Raw genomic sequence first — 20,958 nt, 5'->3', positions numbered from 1 at the left:
CAACTTAAGACCGAAATTTCTCAAAAACTGTTAACCAATTGAATAATCTGATTTCAGATTCGTATTCTACTCGGGGAGAGCTGTCTCCACCACTACTTGGTATATCCCCCCCATGCCGATTTTTGGCACAGTGGCCCAAATACTAAAATCGGCCCAAAATCTGAATTTCAACTTAAGACCGAAATTTCTCAAAAACTGTTAACCAATTGAATAATCTGATTTCAGATTCGTATTCTACTCGGGGAGAGCTGTCTCCACCACTACTTGGTATATCCCCCCCATGCCGATTTTTGGCACAGTGGCCCAAATACTAAAATCGGCCCAAAATCTGAATTTCAACTTAAGACTGAAATTTCTCAAAAACTGTTAACCAATTGAATAATCTGATTTAAGATTCGTATTCTACTCGGGGAGAGCTGTCTCCACCACTACTTGTTATATCCCCCCCATGCCGATTTTTGGCACAGTGGCCCAAATACTAAAATCGGCCCAAAATCTGAATTTCAACTTAAGACCGAAATTTCTCAAAAACTGTTAACCAATTGAATAATCTGATTTCAGATTCGTATTCTACTCGGGGAGAGCTGTCTCCACCACTACTTGTTATATCCCCCCCATGCCGATTTTTGGCACAGTGGCCCAAATACTAAAATCGGCCCAAAATCTGAATTTCAACTTAAGACCGAAATTTCTCAAAAACTGTTAACCAATTGAATAATCTGATTTCAGATTCGTATTCTACTCGGGGAGAGCTGTCTCCACCACTACTTGGTATATCCCCCCCATGCCGATTTTTGGCACAGTGACCTAAATTCTAAATTTTAGCTTTCAGTTTTATAGTCCAATTTTCGCTGACTATGTGGGATTTTCAATAAATCTTTGTATTTTTTCCAGCACTTTATACATATTTCTATTAAATTGCTTTAGCTTCGTTTACCTACAGGATGTTTCGCATTAAAAATTAATAATTTTATTTAATATTCATTTTTCCTTCCTACGTAATTGAGCTATGTTCATTATTTAGCTGAACTTTTGTACAAATTGAACATAGCTCGGTTTTTGTCTCCGCTAAGATAAAGTTAACTTTAACTTCACGGACATAACATTACTTGGGAATATTGTGACAGAAGTTCTAATGGCGTCAACTTGACCTTGATTTAATTTTAATATTAGCGAGATTCCATCACCCCCTACTTAGCGTAAGAAATGAATTGTGGTATATCGACAAAGCAAAAAAAAAATAATAAATTTTTAGAATTCATTACTTTTCATTGTTCAAGTCGAAGCAATATAAGGAACTTTCATGACACAATTTTATAGATCTCCATTTGTGGAACGCGGATAAACCAATTTATAAGTGCCAATGATTTAAATCAAATTAATCGATTGTATCCAAAATGTAATTGTTAGTAATGTCACTAAATAAGAATGGGACATAGTTGGATCTGATACTCTAAAGCAAAAGGACGACAAGGCACTACGAAAAGATCATAGGAATTTTTACCTTTTTGGTGTATTATTGTCCTATCAGTCCGTAAGGTAGTTGGAACCTAATACCACTCGAAATAACTCTTACGTTCAACTTGTAAAAAATATACCTTGTACCAATATAACGACTACGAGGATTGTGTTTTATATTTCGGGATTAAAGAACAAGAACAAATCAATTGATTAAGAGCTACACTTTTGCATTATCTGTCAAGATGTCATAGTCGTGCTTCGAAGCATATAAATCGTATTTTTGGAGCATTTCTGTTAATCTATCGACACAAGCCTTTTTTGAGCGTTATCCCAATTGTGTGGGACCCAACGAGAACCAATTTTTTTGATGGTCAAATGTTCATGCAATATGGAATGTATGCTGGTCACACTAATGTCTAAGGTGGGATCAATCTCACGATGATTTTGGACGATGTTCCCAAATTTCGAGTGAACTACGACCTCGGTCGAATTCACCATGCCATCGATAAACACAGGTCCTTGACGGAGCTTCTTCGCCAAAGATTGAATTAAGTTCATCGATGCACTGCTGTGCTGTGCTGATCGGTCCTCTTAGTTCCGTTCAGCAATGGGAACTAGTTCCTTTTTTAGTACAATCGTTCCTTTTCCATTTCGCTCCCACGTCAATGCCATTCTCAATTCTCAAAGTCTGGTACAATACGTCATTATAAACAGAATAAACAACAAATATGCTGATTGGTCAATGCACAAATGGGAGGGGAATAGCTGGATATGGCGACAAAAATTATATAGCTTAACACTCCAATATCTCAAACATTTCGCAAGCTCGGTAGACCCTATGCGAGTTTTTGTTAGCCGAAATACCCATAAGGTTTACTTACATTGCTCGTAAAAATTTCACCCAAATGTTATATAGCTGTGGACCAATATTGGTTCAATCTTTTGCTATCGTAATAAAATCACCAATAGTTGTTGGCCCACATTTCACGTTTCAAAATAGTAGGTCCAAATGTTAATATAACCCTCACATAAACCGACCCCCAATTTTGCATCTGGAGTATTTAGACACCGCAATATTTATCCAATGTGTCTGAATTGGGAATTGTTGTTTAAAAAAGAATGCTGGTGACATGTCTGAAGAACTATGGTTAGATTCCTGAGTGTATTAAAGCTTCGCCGTAATGTGGATTGTCGTTCGGGATCGCCCTTTAAAATGGAGGACACTCGGGCAGCACTTATTGATTAGTGAGATAAAAATATCGGTCTATATCTAACGTGAACTAACCTTCATGTAGAGATATAACGATCTTGGTTGCTATCCCTCCATGCTTTTCTTGATTATATAGAAGACGATATTTTCATCCAGTTTTCTGGAATTTAAAAGTACAGCGAATGCTCTCTATCTAGGGCACTCGAAAAACCGCTCGTGGGTGTCCACTTCTGGGAGGTTTAACTATAATGTGTTATTTGGCTCTACAAATAGATAGGCAAATATGTTTTGTTTTATTTACTTATTAAAATCTTTATTATAATTACAAATTCCATGCAAAAAAAGCGTCGCCAAAAAAGTAGTGAAACTGTTCTTTTTGGATCCGAAAGTAGAGCAAAATTGGTGCAGAAGCGATGAAATTAACATGGGCTTGTCATAGGAAGGATGTCCACCGTTTCAGCAGCCGTTGCACTGAATTGGCATCACTTCTTAAGGTGTGAATTAAAACATTTTGCGATATTTTGCTAAATAAATAATTGTTATAATTTTTTAATGATTTTTAATACATTCTAACGCTTGTCTGAAACGTTTGAATTAAAATATTTTGAAAAATTCGTAATATTTCTTGAATGGATTTAGATTTTTTTCGACAAAATTTCAATAATTGGTACCATTTTTTATTAGTGCTTACTCTGTTTTTAAACTATTTGAAACAAAAAAATTAAATTCGAAAAAAGGTTTTACATAATAGCCGGCTTATGCCGAAATAAATTCGTACAAATATATCTCTTTTCCTTTGCCACCGTCAAATCATCGATTTGAGTGCAGTTGGCTGGGTTTATTTTGAGCGTGCTTCCTCTTTTTTTCATTCGTTTTGTTTTGCTATTGTTGGTTTTTTCTTTAATCATTGTTGTTGTTTTTTTGATTTCAGCTTAAAACCATGCATTGCTGCAAGTAGAGGATGCTGATGAGGAATGTGGTAATTCCGAAACGTGCGTCCACCCAACCATTTTGCAGTCTATAGAGCTTTGCCCAAATAAATTTGACAAACATTATTTTCCTCTGTTGGTTAAGCTACACTTGTAGTTTAGTCAATGCATGTTTGTAAGCTGAAATCAAAAAAAAAAAAAAAAAAACAACAACAATGATCAAAAAAATTAAATTTATGCATTAACAATAAGAAAAAAGCTATCGGCTAATATATTTGTTGTATCGGCCCATATTTTTATATAGCCCCATATATTCCGATCTCCAAAAACTTTAGCCTCAGGAGGCTCAAGAAGACAAAATCTATAAGTGGTACGAAATGACCCATTTGCAATACCATTATACCTACACCTATAATAACTATATTTGGCATTCAGCGTAATTTAAATAGAGGGACGGATGGACGTCGCTAGGTCAACTCTGAATTTCATCTCAACCAAGCCAAAGGAATGACAGTACCACCTATGGTTATGGTATGCTATGGTTTAGCGTATAAAAATACGACAAATGGAAATTTTTGTGCGAAATTTAAAATGAAAAGTAGTACTATTTTTTTTTTGTGCGCATTAGTTTATAATGTGCCTGGAGATAAATTCGAATTATGAAATCACATAACTGAGACATGAACAGTGCTCACTTCAGTTGGGGCTTACACAGAGTTTTCAACTCTGTCCAGGGACAGCAATCCCCCATTTTGGGGGATTGCAGTCCTAAAAAAACTATAAAGGGCACCCACAACGAGAACTGAGATATGAACAATCGTTACTGTAGTAGGTCCGTCATGTCGCGATTGATACAAGTATACATTTTTTCCACGGGCCCAAAATTTAACAATACAAACTATAACTCCAGTTCCGAACAGGCAAGATGAGCATTTATATATGATATTAAAAATTAGTTTTTGGATGAAAAACAAAACTAATTTTTGTGGCTGACTGGATGTAATACCGAACTCCATAGTATATACCCGTTAGGTTTGTAGATATTTTCAATAGCACAACTCAAAAATTTTCTACTTCGGGCATTTCTACAGAATATGATATAACTTTTTCATTCATCTCTTCCTTTAATTCTTTCCATTGTACATTATGTCCTTCAAGCTATTCCTTCATGTTGCAAAGTTTTGTTCATTGCCGCTTTGCTTCATTTTGTTTGTTGTGTTCCATGTTTTTCGATTTTTCTCTCTCCCTTTTTCCTCTCTCTCTGGTGTGTCCATTTTATGTTCATGTCGTCATTGTGCTGATTTCGTTCCTAGCGTGTCGTCATCTACCAACATCACAGTTACAATTGCCATCGTTATTACCTTCCACCGGCTAAATAGAACTAACCAACAAAATCCAACCTGAATACCAGTAAACCCTCCCCCATGTATAGGCAGGAGCAGATATATTTGTTTTCACCATAGTTTGTTATTGTCGGTATTTCTCTGTTTCCACACACTCACCGCCTACTAAAAAATCCAATATAAACAGACGACACTGCTGGTAGAAATAGGTGGAAAGTAGAATAGTATGAAATCGACTCAATGCGAGACGAGTATTTTAACTATTCGGCCACCGATGATGTTGTCGGCTTAGCTACAGGCATTGATAAAGTTAAACATTTTTGAAAAACAAAATTTTAAAAACAAAAATTGGTTGTAGGTATTGTATTGAGAAGGAATGATGTCGTGACTTTCGACTCTATGATGAGTTGTCAGCATAAATAGTTCTAAGTCACATTCCGTTTTGGAATTCAAATTCGACATTTCGAAATGGGCATACCACCATCGAACTTTGATTAGACATATGACTCGATTTTCAAAAGAAAATCCAAAATCGTAGGAATATAAAATTGAAAATTCTGATTTTTGTAAAAAAAAAAAAACTTTGAAAAAATGAGTTTCATTTAAGACGGGAAAAAAATAAGTCTTAAAAAAGTTTTAGTTTGTGAAGGAAACAAGGAAACTCCTAAAAAAAATTTATTTATGATGGATAAAAAAGAAATCTATGAACGAAAGAACGGAAGTAATAGAAAACGTAGGCATTAAAATCTTTTCTGAAAATGATACCATTAATATTTATTCTTGCTATTTCCCAAGTGGAAATGTTGAACTAGAATCGAGGAAACAACGGTTTGCTGCAGACTTGCATAAAATGGCAAATGTTTCAAATCAATATATAACAATATCAGGAAAGAGCTACATCAGCTCAGAAATCAGAAATGGAACTTAAAGCATTCATCGTTAGACAAAGCCTTAAAACCACTATGGTATATATATATATAAAATATTTAAAAAGAGATATACACAAATTCCTACTCTTATGCACAACAATATTTCTCACTACACTCAAAAAGAAAAAAGTAATTTGTTGGCCGAACATTTTGAATCAAGCCACAATCTGACTAACCATTTAAGCGATGCACCAACTGTACTAGAAGTTACAAATGTTGCACAATCCGTTCGCTTCTCTATCCCTACTATCGACGGGAATTTTCTGGTAACTAGTTCCCAGATTACAAATTACATAAAGAAATTAAAAACTAATAAATCACCAGGTTTAGATGAAATTAATAACTGATACCTTAAAAATCTTCCAAAGAGAGGTATAAATTATTTCACACTAATCCTAAATTCTTGATTAAAATATTGCTACTTTTCCAGAGATTGGGAATGTTCCAAAATTATCCCCTATTGTTTGTATTGTTGACAAATATTATGTTTCACCTTAGGGCATACACTGGTAATAAGTCGTCAATTGGTTACTTCCATTATTAAACTTGCAGAATACTCTCTAGGTCTCTCTTTCTAAACACATATATCCCAGTGGTAAAAACGTCATTTCCAAATCGATTATATCCTACCGATTTTGTCAAGACAACTACTCCACGTTTCCGATCAATTTTCCGCATTTTACGTTGGCGTGTCATAGGCAGTCAAGTACTTCGCAATTTCCATGAAAAGGTAAATGAAAGCATAATGATAGCCCATTACAACGGCATTACCAATGCTTAAGGGCTTCGGATGACGATTATTGAATATTGTTTTTTATTCGGTAATGGGAACGATGGAGTAACCAGTTTTACTTTCTATTTAACAGGTTTGCTGATAAGTCCCCAGTCTGACACATAGATGGCGTCGCTAGTATTAAATGCATATTATTTTTATATAGTACCAACCTTCAAATGCTTCGTGTCAAAATTTGACGTCTGTAAGTCAATTAGTTTGTGAGATAGAGCGTTTTTTGTGAAGCAACTTTTGTTATTGTGAAAAAAATGGAAAAAAAGGAATTTCGTGTTTTGATAAAATACTGTTTTCTGAAGGGGGACAATACGGTGGAAGAAAAAACTTGGCTTGATAATGAGTTTCCGGACTCTGCCACAGGGAAATCAATAATAATTAATTGGTATGCAAAATTCAAGCGTGGTGAAATGAACGGTGAACGCAGTGGACGCCCGAAAGAGGTGGTTACCGACGAAAACAAATCCACAAAATGATTTTGAATGACCGTAAAATGAAGTTGATCGAGATAGCAGAGGCCTTAAGGATATCAAAGGAACGTGTTGGTCATATCATTCAACAATATTTGGATATGCGGAAGCTCTGTGCAAAATGGGTGCCGCGCGAGCTCACATTTGACCAAAAACAACAACGTGTTGATGATGCGGTGTTGCAGCTGTTAACTCGTAATACACCTGAGTTTTTCCGTCGATATGTGACAATGGATGAAACATGGCTCCATCACTACACTCCTGAGTCCAATCGACAGTCAGCTGAGTGGACAGCGACTGGTGAACCGTCTCCGAAGCGAGGAAAGACTCAAAAGTCCGCTGGCAAAGTAATGGCCTCTGTCTTGTGGGATGCGCATGGAATAATTTTTATCGATTATCTTGAGAATGGAAAAACCATCAACAGTGACTATTATATGGCGTTATTGGAGCGTTTGAAGGTCGAAATCGCGGCAAAACGGCCCCATATGAAGAAGAAAAAAGTGTTGTTCCACCAAGACAACGCACCGTGCCACAAGTCATTGAGAAAGATGGCCAAAATTCATGAACTGGGCTTCGAATTGCTTCCCCACCCACCGTATTCTCCAGATCTGGCCCCCAGCGACTTTTTCTTGTTCTCAGACCTCAAAAGGATGCTCGCAGGGAAAAAATTTGGCTGCAATGAAGAGGTGATCGCCGAAACTGAGGCCTATTTTGAGGCAAAATCGAAGGAGTACTACCAAAATGGTATAAAAAGTGGAAGGTCGTTATAATCGTTGTATCGCTCTTGAAGGGTACTATGTTGAATAATAAAAACGAATTTTGACAAAAAATGTGTTTTCTTTGTTAGACCGTGGACTTATCAGCCAACCTGTTATAAAAGTAATCTAGAGCTAAGCACCCCTATTTACCACCCGATTCGCTGGTAAACTATAAAAATATGATGTATTTTACAGTTTTTCCTAAAAATATGCAAATAATATTCTAAATAACTATTTATTTTATTTGTTTTATATATTATAACAATTAATATATATTTGGTAATAATATTTCAATACAATATTTAATACTAGGTAATACTGTTAGAATATGTTAACTGGTATATATTTATTCATTACATTTTTGTTTTTTTTTTTTTTTCACACAAACTTTGCGGAAATGGCGACCCTTGAAGTTTTTGACCGACTTCCTAATGTCCGCTATACAGTCTTTTTCTGTGTACTCTTCCGTCTTGACAGCATCTGAAATAAAAGATTATATTAGCGAATAAATATACAAATAGAAAGTTATATAAGAAATATTACCTGAATCTGGCACATGGCTCCCTGGCTCCCCTGAATCTGGCGCTTGGAAAGGTGCTGATTGACGCGGGGAAATCGCTCTAATATTATTTTCTTCCTTACGCGCTAATCGCTTTAAATTTCTGGACGAAAATACCTCCATATTTTAATTAATTATTTTCACACTTACCTTTATACATATACACCTAGACCTCGCTTTGCGTCGTTTCGTTTTGCGTTGTTTCGAAGTTGCGGCGCTGCTGAATTAGTACTAGTTTTGACTTCGCGTCGTTAGATTTTCGAAGTTGCGTTGTTATCTGTCTCCAATATTTGAAAAATTTTCAGAAAACTGAAAAAAAACTGAGTAAACAAAAACCAATGTTGCTTAGAAACGTTGCCTAGCAAATTTTCGAGTTTTTATTCCTAATTACAGACCCCTTACGCAGTAAGTGGAAGTCGTAAGCACTGGTTGTCCCACTACGAACCAACTAGATGACTATGTAATAGCTTTTATTTGTTTAAGTTTTGATAGAATTACATTCTGTTCGATTTTTCAATGATGTCAATGTTGTCAACTATATGTGTGTTTACATACAGCATACTTACTTTATCTTTCAAATTTCCCAACAACATAATCGATCTTTTGGTAAGGAGTTTGAATTTTTACCACTGGGATGTTTTTAGGGTATTTCCAAATTAATATATGTTTGCATCAAAGCATTTTGTATTTACAAATATTTTATGTCCCAAACATAATATGTTCTAACATATTAACATATATGTCCCAAACATGTTATGCTAGTTTATCAACATTATATGCTTGCACTTAAAAATATTGTGTTAAAAAATTTGAGTTCCAAACATATAATTTGTACACCCAAATATCCGAAAAACAGTCTTTTTCGTTCGTATACACACTGTAAATAAATAAGGCTCCGACTTATGGAAATATCGCCCGACTACTACGTCGCAAAAATTGTAAATAATACTCAAATTATCATATATCTCGAATACATATTTATCATCCCATAAATTATAAATGCTCTTTTGTACAATTGCATTAAAAATTGCTCTAGCTTAATATTTCCCATATTTATACCCTTCTCCACACTGTGAAACAGGGTATTATAAGTTAGTGCATATGTTTGCAACACCCAGAAGGAGACGAGATAGACACATGGTGTCTTTGGCAAAAATGCTCAGGGTGGTCTCTTGAGTCGATATAGCGATGTCCGTCTGTCCGTGAACACATTTTTGTAATCAAAGTCTAGGTCGCAGTTTTAGTCCAATCGACTTCAAATTTGGCACAAGTATGTGTTTTTGCTCAGAATAGATCCCTATTGATTTTGGAAGAAATCGGTTCAGATTTAGATATAGCTCCCATATATATATTTCGCCCGATATGGACTTATATGACTCCAGAAGCCAGAGTTTTACCCTAATTTGCTTAAAATTTTGCACAAGAAGAACAATTAGTACTATAGACAAGTGTGCCAAATTTTATTGAAATCGGTTCAGATTTAGATATAGCTCCCATATATATCTTTCGCCCGATATGGACTAATACGGTCCCAGAAGCCAGAGTTTTACCCCAATTTGGTTGAAATTTTGCACAGGGAGTAGAATTAGCATTGTAGCTATGCGTGCCAAATTTGGTTGAAATCGGTTGAGATTTAGATATAGCTCCCATATATAGCTTTCGCCTGATTTACACTCATATGACCACAGAGGCCAAATTTTAACTCCGATTTAGTTAAAATTTTACACAGGGAGTAGAATTAGTATTGTTGCTATGCGTGCCAAATTTGGTTGAAATCGGTTCAGATTTAGATATAGCTCCCATATATAGCTTTCGCCCGATTTACACTCATATGACCACAGAGGCCAATTTTTAACTCCGATTTAGTTGAAATTTTGCACAGGGAGTATAATTAGCATTGTAGCTATGCGTGCCAAATTTGGTTGAAATCGGTTCAGATTTAGATATAGCTCCCATATATAGCTTTCGCCCGATTTACACTCATATCACCACAGAGGCCAATTTTTAACTCCGATTTAGTTGAAATTTTGCACAGGGAGTATAATTAGCATTGTTGCTATGCGTGTTAAATTTGGTTGAAATCGGTTCAGATTTAGATATAGCTCCCATATATATGTTTTTCTGATATCGACAAAAATGGTCAAAATACCAACATTTTCCTTGTAAAATTGCCACTGCTTAGTCGAAAAGTTGTAAAAATGACTCTAATTTTCCTATACTTCTAATACATGTATATCATAAATAAACTTTTTCGAAGTTTCCTTAAAATTGCTTCAGATTTAAACGTTTCCCATATTTTTTACTAACATTGTGTTCCACCCTAGTGAATTAGCCTACTTAAATTTTGAGTCTATAGATTTTGTAGAAGTCTATCAAATTCTTCCAGATCGAGTGAAATTTAAATGTATGTATTTGGGATAAACCTTTATATATAGCCTCCAACACATTTGACGGATTTGATATGGTATCGAAAATTTAGATCTACAAAGTGGTGCAGGGTATAATATAGTCGGCACCGCCCGACTTTAGACTTTCTTACTTGTTTTTACTAAAATTGTGTTTCATCCCCAACAAATTTGAAGGAGTTGAGATGGTAAAACAACTTTTGGTCTACATAGTGGTGAAGGGTATAATATAGTCAGCCCCGTCCGACTTTAGACTTTACTTGTTTTCAATAACATTGTGATCCACGCCAGAGGATTAGCTGATTTTTATTTATTCAGTCTATGGGATACATTTCTTAGAGAAAATTAAGTCTAAAATAGAATTAAAGCTATTTAGGGAAATTAAAATGTAGATCTACAAAGTGGTGCAGGGTAGAACATTGTCGGCCCCGCTCGACTTTAGTCTTTTCTTACTTTTTTTGTATTGTTTTGACTTTTTTTGCTATAATACAAAAGTATAACTTTTCGGAATGATACAAAAAACTAAAGGGTAACATTTATTTATTCATTTATTTATTTCATAAAGAGTCAAGTCGCTAGACCATATATGACCCAAAAACTACACAATTCTTTGAATAATTGACTTAATTTATAACATTAATTAGAATAAAAAATATAATAAAAAGAATCACCGGCTACTCTATAGTCTCGATTAATTGATATTACAAACAAATTTACTAAAATAATAGAATATAAATAGAATTACAATGATATAAAAAAAGTAATAAAATAATGACAATAATAACCATTATTGTCATTCTTATAGTCTATTGTCATTCTTATAGTCTAGAAATGAGAATATAGGATTAAATGATTATAAAATTGTGTAAAAAGCATTAAATAAATAATAGGAAAACTAATACTGAGAAATTACTTACAAAAATGTATAATACAGAAAAGAACTAAAGAATTATAGAATTATATCTACTTCATATTAGAGTTCATCATTGTCTATTAGTAAAAATAGGCATGAGAACCAGTTCATATTTTAGTTTATTTATTAATATAATTATTTATAATTTTTTTGTTTTAATTATTCTATATATCTTTTTTATGTAGGAATATGTTAAAACACCAGGGAATCATTAATCATAACTTATATTATAGTGAGCCATCAATTTCTGACGAAAAGAACGTTTAGTACATTCAAAACTTTTTAAAGGAAGAGGCAAGACATTGTATAGTCGGGCAGCCCTAACGTGGAATGATCGCTCTAATATAGAAGCTAACTTTGGGATAAACATCTGAGGATTCCTAGTAGATCTTGTAAACTTAAATAAATCAATCAAAAATGTAGGAGTTCTAGCTCTATATGCGGTATAGAAATGCATAAGGACGCGAATCTTTATAAAATCAAAAAAGTTACACCCCAAAAACATACCAACATTTGCAACATACCAACGTTTAATAATTTTTGCGTGTACCTAAAATATCTATATCATGGTTTTTTAGAATATGTGATAGTATGTGTGCTATGTTCTATATTAATAAAATGTATCCTTTCCAATTAGGTTCAATGTATGTAGCAGCAACAACAACCGCAACACCAAAGAACGAAGCCGACTTCATCATCAACATCGTTATCACCGATTAACAACAACATCAATAACCATTAAAATCCTTATGGATTGATTGCGACTGACTATTGATATATGGATAGTGAGTGCATATAAAAAAAAGTATTATCATTGCTGTTGTGTGTGATTGTTAGTGATTAAATTAACTACAAACTTTTGGAAACGGCTGTAACGGCGATACTGCAGTACCGATACTGATTGAAAATCATAAATGTGACGATGCAGTGTTTACATTACTGCCACTACTCGTTCATTCAATGACAGCAACAACAACAACAAACTACTCGTAATAATAAACAACGGTAATAAAATCGAACGGAAACATCAACAAAAAAAAAAAAAAAAGAAAAATGTTCAACACCATTGTGGTGAAGCTGTATGTTTGTGAGTGTTGTTGAATGTTTCTTGTTTGTGTCAATGTCTCCATTAAGTCATCTTCTATAAACGGATAAAAGTGATTTAATTAAATCCCGAGGACCAAACAAATATTTACATCAGTGTTTCATCTAGGTGAGTAAGGAAATTTGTAGTTATTAAAATTGTATAATTACTGTTGTTAACACTTATCCAGCAGAGTGTGAAATGTTTAACACATTCGGTTTTTAATTGCCAATACTGAAAAAAAGTGTTGACCTAATATGTAAAAGTATATAACCTAAATCTTGTGACACGCAATTTACACAATACCAGGAACAAAACACTTAAAAAAGAAGTTTTAGTTAAAAGAATTTTCATAATGAAAGACACGAAAATGTCTTTGAAGTAAGGCCACTTTTTCTTGGAATAAAGAAAACCATTTTTGGTTTAATGAAATAATTTTTAGATTAACTGAAATATTGAATCTTTGAATTAAAACCAAAAAAACAAGTATACAAAACTAAAAAACAAGTATACAGCCGTAAGTTCGGTGACAAGGTGTCTTAAAACTTCTTAACATCGTCTTCCAAATTATAAGTTAGTATATATTAGACAAAAACAAGTATATACGGCCGTAAGTTCGGCCAGGCCGAAGCTTATGTACCCTACATCATGGATTGCGTAGAAACTTCTTCTAAACACTGCCATCCACAATCGAATTACTTAAGTTGCGGTAACGCTTGCCGATGGCAAGGTATCTTAAAACCTCCTAACACCATCTTCTAAATTGTATGTCCATACGTGGTATATATTAAATCAAAAAAGATCGATCAAATACGTATATAATTCAGTTTGACAAAGTAGACATAAAATTTTGACAAAATTTTCTACAGAAAGAAAATATTAAAAAATTTTCTATGGAAATAAAATTTTCACAAAATTTTCTATAGAAATAAAAATTTTGACAAAATTTTCTATAGAATGAAAATTTTGACAAAAATTTCTACAGAAATAAAATTTTAACAAAATTTTCTATAGAAATAAACTTTTGACAAAATTTTCTATAGAAATAAAATCTTGGTCGATAATTTTTGGCCCGAGTGGCAACTATGATTATGAACCGAATAAAATTTGAACAACATTTTCTATAGAAATAAAATTTTGACAAAATTTTCTATAGAAATAAAATTTTGACAATGATGAAATTTTTATTATGAACCGAATAAAATTTTAACAACTAGTGGTAACCATGATTATGAACCGATATGGACCAATTTTTGTGTGATTGGACCAATTTTGGTATGGTTGTTAGCGACCATATACTAACACCATGTTCCTACTTTGAACCGGATCGGATGAATTTTGCTCCTCCAAGAGGCTCCGGAGGTCAAATCTGGAGAACGTTTTATATGGGGGCCATATATAAAAATGGACCGATATGGACCATGTTCCAAATTACAACCGGATTGGATGAAATTTGCTTCTCTTGGAGACTTCGCAAATCAAATCTGGGGATCGGTTTATATGGGGGCTCTATATAATTATGAACCGATGTGGACCAATTTTTGCACGGTTGTTAGAGACCATATACCAATATCATGTACCAAATTTCAGGCGGATCGGATAAAATTTGCTTCTCTTTGAGGCTCCGCAACCCAAATCTGGGGATCGGTTTATATGGGCGCTATATATAATTATGGACCGATGTGGACCAATTTTTGCACGGTTGTAAGAGACCATATACCAATACCATGTACCAAATTTCAGCCGGATCGGATGCAATTTGCTTCTCTTTGAGTCTTCGCAAGCCAAATCTGGGGATCGGTTTATATGGGGGCTATATATAATTATGGGCCGATGTGAACCAATTTTTGCATGGTTGTTAGAGACTATATACCAACACCATATACCAAATTTCAGCCCGATCGGATGAAATACACGCAAAGAAAAAAAACGTTTGGAAAACGTGTACCGAAAACGTTTTTCTTTTGTTAGAGTTTTTTGAATTGCTTCGAAAATTTTAAACTTTTATCACCAAAAAAATTCGTTTGTTACAAAGTTTTTATTTTTTCAATAAAAAAAGTTATTTTTGAAACAACAACAGAGTCCATTTCGTTTATATCAAACACTTTTCTTTTCTGACTGTTGGTCTTTAATAAAACACATTTTACAGTTCAAAATTTAATATAGTACAATGTAATGTTGAACATTTTTTTCGGAATCTTCCGAACATATGTAGAGTGTATGTAAAAAAAAAAAAAAAAAACAAAAAAAAAACTTTGGTCGAAGCAGGGATCGAACCCACGACCCTTGGCACGAGAGTCAGACGTAGCAACCACTGCTCCACGGTGCCAAACGAAATGTTTGTTTCTGTTAAATAAACTTTGTTTATTCGGTTCGTGGGCGCCGCAAGCTATGCTATATAAATATAACTTATATGGATATTTATCTCTTGATGACCATAACAGGTACATAGCTCAGTGGTTAGTGTGTTGGCTTACAAAGTGCATGGTCCGCGGTTCGATTCTCCGTCCAGGCGAAAGGTAAAAAAATTTTAAAAATTTATAAAATCGTATAATTTCTTCTACATTGTTTGTATTACAGAAAAAGGTGCTAAGAACTAAAAATCTTCGTGGAAGTGAGAAAGATGTGAGGGAAAATGCAATTAGCCAGAAAAAAAATTTTTTTTGAGTTAGTCTTTATGAAATTGTTTTTACATCCTGGAAAAGAATAAACGTTTATCACAAAAAGTATATACTTTTCTTCCAAATACACTTCCTTACAGCGAAAAGCAAATGAGAAACGAACTTTGTTTGTCTAAAATTTCGTTTGGGAGGAAAGAATTATTTTTTTGCGTGTATGCTTCTGTTAGAGGCTCCACAAGCCAAATCTGGGGATCGGTTTATATGGGGGCTATATATAATTATGGACCGATGTGGACCAATTTTTGCATGGTTGTTAGAGACCATATACCAAATTTCAGCCGGATCGGATGAAATATGCTTCTGTTAGAGGCTCCACAACCCAAATCTGGGGATCGCTTTATATGGGGTCTATATATAATTATGGACCGATGTCGACCAATTTTTGCATGGTTGTTAGAGACCATATACCAACATCATGTACCAAATTTCAGCCGGATCGGATGAAATTTGCTTCTCTTTGAGGCTCCGCAAGCCAAAATCTGGGGATCGGTTTATATGGGGGCTATATATAATTAAGGACCGATATGGACCAATTTTTGCATAGTTGTTAGAGACCATATACCAACATCATGTACCAAATTTCAGCCGGATCGGATGAAATATGCTTCTTTTAGAGGCTCCACAAGCCAAATCTGGGGATCGGTTTATATGGGGGCTATATATAATTATGGACCAATGGGAACCAATTTTTGCATGGTTGTTAGAGACTATATACCAACACCATGTACCAAATTTCAGTCGGATCGGATGAAATTTGCTTCTCTTTTAGGCTCCGCAAGCCAAATCTGGGGATCGGTTTATATGGGGGCTATATAGAATTATGGACCGATGTGAACCAATTTTTGCATGGTTTTTAGAGACCATATACCAACACCATATACCAAATTTCAGCCGGATCGGATGAAATATGCTTCTGTTAGAGGCTCCACAAGCCAAATCTGGGGATCGGTTTATATGGGGGCTATATATAATTATGGGCCGATGTGGACCAATTTTTGCATGGTTGTTAGAGACCATATAGCAACACCATATACCAAATTTCAGCCGGATCGGATGAAATATGCTTCTTTTAGAGGCTCCACAAGCCAAATTTGAGGGTCCCTTTATATGGGGGCTATACGTAAAAGTGGACCGATATGGCCCATTTTCAATACCATCCGACCTACATCGATAACAACTACTTGTGCCAAGTTTCAAGTCGATAGCTTGTTTCGTTCGGAAGTTAGCGTGATTTCAACAGACGGACGGACGGACGGACATGCTTAGATCGACTCAGAATTTCACCACGACCCAGAATATATATACTTTATGGGGTCTTAGAGCAATATTTCGATGTGTTACAAACGGAATGACAAAGTTAATATACCCCCATCCTATGATGGAGGGTATAAAAACGACGATTAAATACGTATATAATTCAGTTCGTGATCGGTATATATAGGAGAGTCTACACAAAAATTACGAACCGATATGAACTGTTGCGTGGTAATTAGAGAGCCAGAAGTGAAATATAGGGGTCGCTCTATGTTGAGGCTACATCAAAATTATGAACTGATATGGACCAATATTTGTGTGATTTGGGTTCGGTTTATTTGGGGGCTATATATAGGTAACTATAGAACGATATGGAACAATTTTGGCATGGTTGTTAGATGCAATATCATTGCACAACGTACCAAATTTCAACCGAATGGAATGAGATCTACTCCTCCAAGAGGCTCTTATTTATGCATGGTTGTTAGAGTCCATATACACTGACAAACATATTTACGTGTTAAAAAAAGCGGAAGCACGCTCAAAATAAACCCAGCCAACTGATGTGTGTGAAGATAAATTTTAAAATTTAACTTTAACAGAGCAATTTTAACAGGTTAACAGAGCTATGTTAACGGTTAACAGAGTTCTTTTATGTAAAAAAAATTGCACATTTGAATTTAATTTTAGATTAAAACTTAAAAAATGGCGTTGTATGTGCATTACAATTAAAAAACAAATCAATAATAATAGAAAACACAATGAGTATTAACTAACTTAAAGGAATATTAGGAATATATATCTCAGAACTGTTAAAGAATGACTGTTTGCAAAAATAAGTGGTAATAAATTGATTTGTTTAAAGTATGAAATTGGAGATAGATAGGTGAATAAAACTGGTACCACATTTAGCTCTCGTCGAGGGCTATCAGAAAGTACAAGAGTTATATTCCAAATTCATTTCAGATGCGAGAAATTTTGATTCAAAAGTTAAATTTTAGAAATCTGAAATGGCCCAATGTGCTGGAATGGAAAAAGATAGGTTAATGAAACTGGTACCACATATAGCTATCGTCGAGAGCTATCAGAATATATACGCGTTGTATTCCGAATCAATTTCAGATTCAAGCAATTTTGAATGTAAAGCTAAATGATAAAAATCTAAAGTGGCCCACTGTGCGGGACTACAAATAGATAGGTAACTGAAACAGGTACCACATATAGGTCTTGTTGGGCGCTATTAGAATGTACAATAGTTATATTCCGAATCCTTTTCAGATTCGATAAATTTTGACTCTAAAATTAAATTTTAAAAATCTAAAATGGCCCATTGTGCTGGAATGGGAAAAGATGGGTTAATGAAACTGGTAGTACATATAGCCCTCGTCGAGAGCTATCAAATATATAAGCATTATATTCCGAATAAATTTCAGATTGGAGAAAGCATGAAATTAAAATTAAATTTGAAAAATTTAAGTGGCCCACTGTGCTGGACACGAAAAAGATAGGTTCATAAAACTGGTACCACTTCTAGCCCTCGTCGGAAGCTATCATAATATATAAGCGTTATATTCCGAATCCATTTCAGATTTGAGAAATTTTGAATGTAAAATTAAATTTTAAAAATCTCAAATGACCAACTGTGGTGGACACGAAAAAGATAGGTTAATGAAACTAGTACCACATATAGTCCTCATCGAGAGCTATTAGAATATATAAGCGTTATATTGCTTGAATCAAGCAAAAACTTGGCTTGATAATGAGTTTCCGGACTCTGCCAAAAGTTTTGTTAAAAGTACGAACTATTTACGAACAAAAGTTAATGTAGAATATTTCATGTGTGTGAAGATAAATTCGAATTTAAAATTGCGGCAGAGGCCTTAGCCGAGACACAAACCAGCACCTTCAATGTAATTTTATATTCGAATTTAATTTTTTAAATTCGAATTTAATTTTACAAATATATCATTTTTTTGAAAACGCTAAGAATTTTTAAGTGGAATTTGATAGAATTCGTTAAAGACGGCCCTGAGTATCCTTAATTTGAACAAATTTCATCACAAAAATAACTTAGAAACCGGCAAAATTAAAATTTTGTTTAACAAAAAAGGGACCATTGTGCGAAAACCGTTCGGGGTTCCAAAACGAAACTACCACCATTGGATAGGGGTTAGCGCGTACTATTCAAATTCGAGATAATTTCATTAGAAAAGTATTTCAGAAAGCGGGAAATTGAAAAATATTTTCCGAGTGAATTTACATCAACGGGGCCACTGTGCGAAAACGGTTCGGGGTTCCAAAACGAGACTACCACCATTGGATAGGGGTTAGTGCGTACTATTCAAATTCGAAATAATTTCATTAGAAAAGTATTTCAGAAAGCGGGAAATTGGAAATTATTTTCCGGGTCAATTTACACAGGTGAGGCCACTGTGCGAAAACGGTTCGGGGTTCCAAAACGAAACTACCACCATTGGATAGGGGTTAGTGCGTACTATTCAAATTCGAAATAATTTCATTAGAAAGTATTTCAGAAAGCGGAAAATTGGAAAATATTTTTTGGGTGAATTTACACAAATGAGACCACTGTGCGAAAACGGTTCGGGGTTCCAAAACGAAACTACCACCATTGGATAGGGGTTAGTGCGTACTATTCAAATTCGAAATAATTTCATTAGAAAAGTATTTCAGAAAGCGGAAAATTGGAAAATATTTTTTGGGTGAATTTACACAAATGAGACCACTGTGCGAAAACGGTTCGGGGTTCCAAAACGAAACTACCACCATTGGATAGGGGTTAGTGCGTACTATTCAAATTCGAGATAATTTCATTAGAAAAGTATTTCAGAAAGCGGGAAATTGAAAAATATTTTCCGAGTGAATTTACATCAACGGGGCCACTGTGCGAAAACGGTTCGGGGTTCCAAAACGAGACTACCACCATTGGATAGGGGTTAGTGCGTACTATTCAAATTCGAAATAATTTCATTAGAAAAGTATTTCAGAAAGCGGGAAATTGGAAATTATTTTCCGGGTCAATTTACACAGGTGAGGCCACTGTGCGAAAACCGTTCGGGGTTCCAAAACGAAACCACCACCATTGGATAGGTCTTAGTGCGTACTATTCAAATTCGAAATAATTTCATTAGAAAAGTATTTCAGAAAGCGGAAAATTTAAAATTATTTTCCGGGTGAATTTACACAGGTGAGACCACTGTGCGAAAACGGTTCGGGGTTCCAAAACGAAACTACCCCCATTGGATAGGGGTTAGTGCGTACTATTCAAATTCGAAATCATTTTATTAGAAAAGTATTTCAGAAAGCGGGAAATTGGAAATTATTTTCCGGGTGAATTTACACAGGTGAGGCCACTGTGCGAAAACGGTTCGGGGTTCCAAAACGAAACTACCACCACTGGATAGGGGTTAGTGCGTACTATTCAAATTCGAAATAATTTCATTAGAAAAGTATTTCAGAAAGCGGAAATTTGAAAAATATTTTCCGGGTCAATTTTAACAAATGAGGCCACAGTGCGAAAACCCTTCGGGGTTCCAACACGAAACTACCACCATTGGATAGGTCTTAGTGCGTACTATTCAAATTCGAAATAATTTCATTAGAAAAGTGTTTCAGAAAGCGGAAAATTTAAAATTATTTTCCGGGTGAATTTAAATCAACGGAGCCACTGTGCGAAAACCGTTCGGGGTTTCAAAATGAAACTACCACCATTGGATAGGTCTTAGTGCGTACTATTCAAATTCGAAATAATTTCATTAGAAAAGTATTTCAGAAAGCGGGAAATTGGAAATTATTTTCCGGGTGAATTTACACAGGTGAGGCCACTGTGCGAAAACGGTTCGGGGTTCCAAAACGAAACTACCACCATTGGATAGGGGTTAGTGCGTACTATTCAAATTCGAAATAATTTCATTAGAAAAGTATTTCAGAAAGCGGAAATTTGAAAAATATTTTCCGGGTCAATTTTCACAAATGAGGCCACAGTGCGAAAACACTTCGGGGTTCCAACACGACACTACCACCATTGGATAGGTCTTAGTGCGTACTATTCAAATTCGAAATAATTTCATTAGAAAAGTATTTCAGAAAGCGGAAAATTGGAAAATATTTTTTGGGTGAATTTACACAAATGAGACCACTGTGCGAAAACGGTTCGG

General features: G+C 34.7%; 1 protein-coding gene across 1 annotated transcript in view; it reads left to right on the top strand.

Annotated features, from left to right (window-relative positions):
- The window catches only part of Src64B (Tyrosine-protein kinase Src64B), a gene marked incomplete in the record, with an annotated part of 157,127 nt that overhangs the window by 5,013 nt on the left and 131,156 nt on the right, over positions 1–20,958 (top strand). The window contains 1 exon segment of the mRNA XM_075304122.1: positions 12,402–12,977.

Source organism: Haematobia irritans, chromosome 4 (assembly GCF_050003625.1).
Source record: "Haematobia irritans isolate KBUSLIRL chromosome 4, ASM5000362v1, whole genome shotgun sequence".
Taxonomy (NCBI): domain Eukaryota; kingdom Metazoa; phylum Arthropoda; class Insecta; order Diptera; family Muscidae; genus Haematobia; species Haematobia irritans.
The sequence above is the reverse complement of the archived record's forward strand: the minus strand, read 5'-3'. Positions and strand labels throughout refer to the sequence as shown.